A 6,147-nucleotide genomic window follows, 5' to 3' on the forward strand; every position below is an offset into this window, starting at 1 on the left:
GTCATTACAATGAATTAGTGAGCATACCAAATTAATCTTTATGCATGGTAGTAATGCAGCTATGCAGCTCTTCTTGGGAATAGCAAAGCTTTCTTTGCTTTCCCCCTCAAGTATCCCTCTCATTTTGTCATGGCAAATGCACTTATTCAGCCCAATCAGAGCCAACAATCACTGCCCAGTCATGCGCAGCCACACTATCTTTTTCAGTTTCTTTTTTTTTCATCTATAGTTAGCATACATTGTTTACTTAACCATTCAATAAGCTATCAGATCACAGTAAGACTTGACGATAGGTTTATGGTAGGGCCGTACCCAGGAATTTTTTTCGGGGGGTGTTTGTGTGCAGAACGGCTAACTTTGGCAACTGGTGGTCGCTGTGAAGGCGTGAAAGTATTTTAGTGTCACCTGAAAAGTTAAAGCATGAAAAAATTTTGGGGGGTGTCAGAACTTCCTCAACCCCCCCCCCCTTAATTACGGCCCTGGCTTATGGCACACACTGGCACTATGTAACAGGGGCAAAATGTTACAAATGCCTTAAAGGTGTAAAGCAACACTTTTTTAACGTACTCTGGAAGCACTTGCAGTTAGAAGTCAAGGTCCCTGTGAATACGTGGACCAAATATCACTACACTGTGCACAGCAGGGAACTTACAGTTTTGTGTCAAAGGCAGCCGAAAATCGCTTGCTCTAGTAACACTACAGTGGTGACAAAAGAAGAGAGAAAGCTCACATTTTGTAAGATAACTCCGCTAATACTTGATGGATTTGAAAAATTTTTGCAACAGGACATTCATGAAGCAACAGAACAAAGCAGCCTATTATAAGCCTCAAATGCTTTGTTACATTTCACTTACCATCACTGCCAGCGTCCGGGTCCGAAAAGGCATAGTTCAGGTTGATGAGCTCCTCTTCCAGAGATATGATCTTTTTCTTGCATTCTATGAAAAGCTTTCCATACAGACCACCTGAGACAGTTCGTCCCAGCACTTGGACATGCACTGAATTGGCCGCTGAAAATAACAGACACCCGTTGATCATGGAAGAACTTGCTTGCGAGGCTATATACCGTATATCATGGTATCGCATTGACACAGGCACAAGAAATGCAAACTGTGGATATAAATAAAGAAACCAACATCATAACAGACTAAAGAAATCTTTCCAGTTGTTAGCCAATGCATGGCGGTGTGTGCTTCTTATGTGTGCCTTTTTTTTTCTGAGAATTTAGCATCACAAGTTCTGTTTTCAGACCACTCCGTGTGGCACACCAACTGTGACTAATGCTTGATACAATGATTATTTGAGCTGATCTTCAGTTTACACAGGCATAAAAGAGGCTGGAGTTGAGAAACTGTTTGTGTATGTGTGACTGTAAGCACACAAAGTGAGAAAGTAGGTAATAATAAAATGCTATCACTAACCCCCTTCCCCATGCTAGCATGCAAGACTGCCAAGAAAATAACCCACTATGCCACATAATTTCCTTGCAGCACTGATGCCAGCCAAAGCAACAATGGCTAATCAATCACCGATAAGGCAGCTAGTCTATTATGTGCAGATTTTAAGACTAAAAGGTCCCTAATCACCAAAGAAACAAAGGTAAATGTCTTTACATAAATCTACAGTGGTCATGGCATCAAGTCTTGATTTAATATATAACTGCCACAGAATCCGACTGTTTTCTCACTGTCTTTCACAAAAAAAAAAGGGACCACAGCTCAGTTCTTCTGCCACATATTCATGATGAACAAACTTACTCTTTACAGCCGACTTCACGTACTCAGTGGTGGCATCGTCCCAAGAGTCCCCTGGCACACTTTAAAAAGAAGCAAGAAAGTAGTGTGGGATAAATCCGATTGTAGCCTTCACTTACACGCCACACACAAGCTGTTGGAAAATAAGAACAGTGCCAATGACAGAAACGAATGTCTCGCAAGTGTTAAGGAAGGCAAATTTAAGTCTACAGAACTGAGGAGTAAATGTTAAAAAAAAAAATACAGTTTCAGCTTAGAGACGTAGCATAGAATGCAACAGCAAGGCATAGCTCTGCGTCATAGCTCTTGGATGGCATTTGAATAATAAACTGGCCCATATTGGCGCAATGCAGCACAGTATAAACAGCACCTTGGCAACTACCAAGCATCTCACAATGCTGTTGTTGTGATTTAGACACCATGTCTATAACGACAACATTTACCATATATTTTTAATCTTTTTATGAATTTATTTGTGAAAATGCTCACAGTTACCATGATGACCTACTATATGGTGCACACTCTAATATTTCCAACATACTGGCAGTTATCATTACCTCAAGGTGTAAAACTAAGAAAATTGCAAAAGTGGGCCTTTTTCACACAAGAGTTATTGTAGAAAAGCCTACGTTAAAGGCATCTGCTTCCCGCACAACAGGGAACACACAAGCAAATATAAGCTTCTCCACACTAACCTTCTTAGAGTGAAGACCGCTTTCAAGGTGTTGCAAAGTTTTGTTTAGCTTTGCGGTATAACAGTGCACGTCAAATTTGCAAAATAAAGGCTGCCTCAGTAATGCCTTAGAATTACTGAGTACAAAAACTTCTAATTCAATGGCACGTGTAGATTATTCTGTGAATTGCTCCAAACAGGCATAACTTCATGCGGAACATAGTGAAAGGCAAATACCTATCAGACAATGATGGCACTGGAAGTTTATAGTGAATAAACTTCTCACGCTTGCTATGTTATTACCTGGTGACAAAATGAAAATGCTTCCGAACAGCGCTTGTCATGACAATACTGTGGCCAATAAACTTTCTATAAGCACTTAACGTGTAAACATTCTTTGGCTAGGTCTCCAGGAAGAAGTGTACACGCATGCGTTTAAGCATTACCTAAAAAACAGTCGGTGCAGAATGTAGGGCACTGTAATTGCCAAAACAAGTAACTATAGCACACAGTTGGTGCAAAAAGTGAGCAGGTGAGCATAATTGCTGCAACAAGTTGCCATACTATACTACACAATCACCACAACAAGCAGCTATACATATCATACAGTCAGTGCAACAACCAATCATATAATACAGTTGGCAATGCAAGAAAGCAGGACAGCACAGCTGCCACAGCAAGTAACCGTACACTGTCGGCACGGAAAGAAAGTAGGTGACTACAGTATTAACATACAGACTGGAGTTGGCTAAGATTATGGCTTAATGTCAGCTACCACATGCATAAACAATGGCTAATGTCTGCTAGTGTAGGCTCAAGGATGGCTGACATTACTGGTGTTGGTCAATCTTGGCTTAAAGATGGCTAATATCAACCAGTGTTCCCATATGTTGCTGAAGTGATGCAATTACGAATAGCATCACTTACAAATTGTGCTTATGCACTATTGGACCCAGGAGGGAGTTTCCACTGCCCCCCCCCCCCACCTCTCTTTTCTAGGCAACAATCCACTTATCATGGTTGTCTGAAGCACACGAAGCAGTGGGATCCATGAATCACTCCAGAATCATCAATGTTGACCAAACAGAAGAACAATGGCAGATAAGTAGTTTCTGGCTTCATGAACAATATGAATTAATAATTGCATGACTATAAAATACGCATGGATATTATACAAACACGGCAATTAAGGTCTAAGCACATATGATGTAGCCAATCACAGCCCTAGTTAGTAACAAATGGGTACACTTACTGCTCTGCGCTTGTGCTTGCCTCACTGGTAGCACGATGCAGTGGCCTCAGTCCAAGCAATGAAAACTCAATACACTGAAAAGGCACCTTCAGAATCTTCTTACGGGATACTTTGCGTAATCTGCAACAAAATGCACACACGGTAGTATGGGCAATATTGGCATAACAATGTGCTAAAATATATGCTTAACGAGACATAAAATATATACAGTATCACCTCATGTTTTGCGTATTTGTGCATGTGCGTGTGTGTTTCAAGCAGATATATAGATGAACAGGATGCCCATGACAAATAGACCCATTCTGCCTAAATTAAATGAATAAATAAAAATGATTAAATGATTATAAGGTGTAGCACCAATGATACAAGCAGCACATTTCACAGCTTTTCGATGCATCGAGTTGTTATGCATTAGATGTTCCAAAAAGCTCCCAGGATGAGTTTTCACTTGCTGTTGAAAGCAAAATAATCCTTTTCCTTTCGGACATTAGTGGTCCTGAAGAGATGCTGTTGTTATACCATGATGCCTCAGGAAGCCGGTTCGGGCAATTTCGGTGGCATCACCAGTCATACCACTTACCTTTGTTTTTAGTAGCTACTAATACCTACCAAGCCTTCTTCTCACTCCTGGTATTCTATCTACCATTCTAACATAATAGCTCTGTCAAGCGTACATGTAAAAAATGTGAAAATAGCAAATGCATCACTGAAACTGGAGCTTTATAAAATTATTTGTAAGGGAAATGGCACGCACTCTTTCCTGTCTGCCAGGAATGTTTGCCCATAGTCAACCAAGGTGACCCTGGAAAAAAATAATTGAGTTAACAGAATTTCAATTGACAGTAATTGCAGTAAGCTGCCGGTTTAACTGAAATGACATTGAATGAGCAGCATAAAAGATGTTAAGTGGAACAGAAAATCATTTTTATATTAAGCAAGTATTAGCCAATAAAATGATTCCAGAGAAACATTGCCATCGAATGCACACATAAGAAGCACTTAATATGTTCAAAAACTGCAGGATTCTTCAAGCTTGTTTTGCTCTGCTACAGCTATAGCTGCTGATTTGCAAGAACTGAATCTAAAACACAACTGAAAAAAAAGGGGGGGGGGAAGAGGTAAACAAACTACCAAACTCACAGACAAGCTTTTAAAGTAATGAGCAGGTCCCAGCTTTAAAATAAAAATATTCCTTTTTGCCTCCTAAGAATGCTGAAATACCCCTCTTTAAAAAAATGCGAGTACTCACTCTACTTTGTAGCCGCTTGGCGAGTCGACAATCTTGTCAACACGTGCACGGTACGATTCCATGTCTGTCTGTTTCTTCAACAAAACAACCTGAGCAAGAGGAATTTCACACACTAAATAAATGTATCCTTGAAAATATTTCCGAAAAATTAGCTAATCAGATTTCACTAAACAATATCGATGGATCCTGTGTGATGCGTATTTTAACAAAGAAGTAGTAACCATTATCTGCACTGCTAGTGTGCACATTTACTGATCAATGGCTGTACTCGCACTTGTGACTGAGTGCACGTGTTTCCGGACATGACCAATCAGCAGTGACTGAGAGCACCAATTCACACTCTGGTGCTCAAGAGTGATGAGCGTTCGCGAGCCAGCTGTGTGGCAGGCAGGCAGAGTGCTTACGGGCTATTTTTCGCCAAGATGTTGCTTTGCCTACTGTACATTTAGTTGGCCTATTCCAACAAGCCATCCTGAGCAAACCATCTAAATTCATAAGCGCAATGATGCATTTGTAAATTTAGTATACATTTAGGTATATGCGATGACAGTAGGGCCATACTTACAGATCCGATATTGGGTGGCTGAGTGCTGCTCAGCGGTTCCCATTTTCCCATGTACTGTTCCATGTTCAATTCCATGCAGGCAAAGTCTCTTGCACTCTGGGACATCTGAAGGCCTGGAGCTTCCCTTATGGAGAAGCATGTTGGTGAGGTCACCTGCATATAGGAGATGCTTTAATACTTAACAGAGATCACAATAATCTGCCAAAAATTGCACCTGAACCTTATACCAAATATCAATTGATTTGGTAAAGTAATCATTAGATATAATTAGGCGACACACACAGCACATGTGTATGTCACCTTTGCGTCTTTCTGTGCTCTTATTCACTCATTTGGGTATTGCAATGCAAGTAACGTCATTCGTGTCATGTGAAGCATGGATTACGCACACCTAAGCTGTGATGACAAAACAGGTCATTTCTGCTATGTAATGCATTTATGTCGATGCATCATTCATGCTAGTGGAATATCTATAGATGTCATGACATGCATGTCATATGACATGAATGAAAGAAGGGAATCTTGAGGGCTCGTTTCTTTGTTTGATACAAACTTAATTGGTTTTCATTAAGGATGTCATATGAAATCCTTTGACATCATTATTTGGTATGTGAGGCATGAATTTCATGGCATTCATGACATGATAATATGCCA

At 40.3% G+C, this 6,147-nt stretch overlaps 1 long non-coding RNA gene across 1 annotated transcript; it reads right to left on the reverse strand.

Moving 5' to 3' along the window:
• Positions 1-1,757: 1,757 nt before the first annotated feature.
• LOC119385966 (uncharacterized) lies at positions 1,758-4,458 on the reverse strand. Its single transcript, XR_007415423.1, has 3 exons — positions 4,434-4,458; positions 3,680-3,799; positions 1,758-1,816 (listed from the first exon to the last, which is right to left on the reverse strand). It is a non-coding gene; the product is annotated as an uncharacterized LOC119385966 (long non-coding RNA).
• Positions 4,459-6,147: the final 1,689 nt, after the last annotated feature.

Source organism: Rhipicephalus sanguineus, chromosome 3, assembly GCF_013339695.2.
Source record: "Rhipicephalus sanguineus isolate Rsan-2018 chromosome 3, BIME_Rsan_1.4, whole genome shotgun sequence".
Taxonomy (NCBI): Eukaryota; Metazoa; Arthropoda; class Arachnida; order Ixodida; family Ixodidae; genus Rhipicephalus; species Rhipicephalus sanguineus.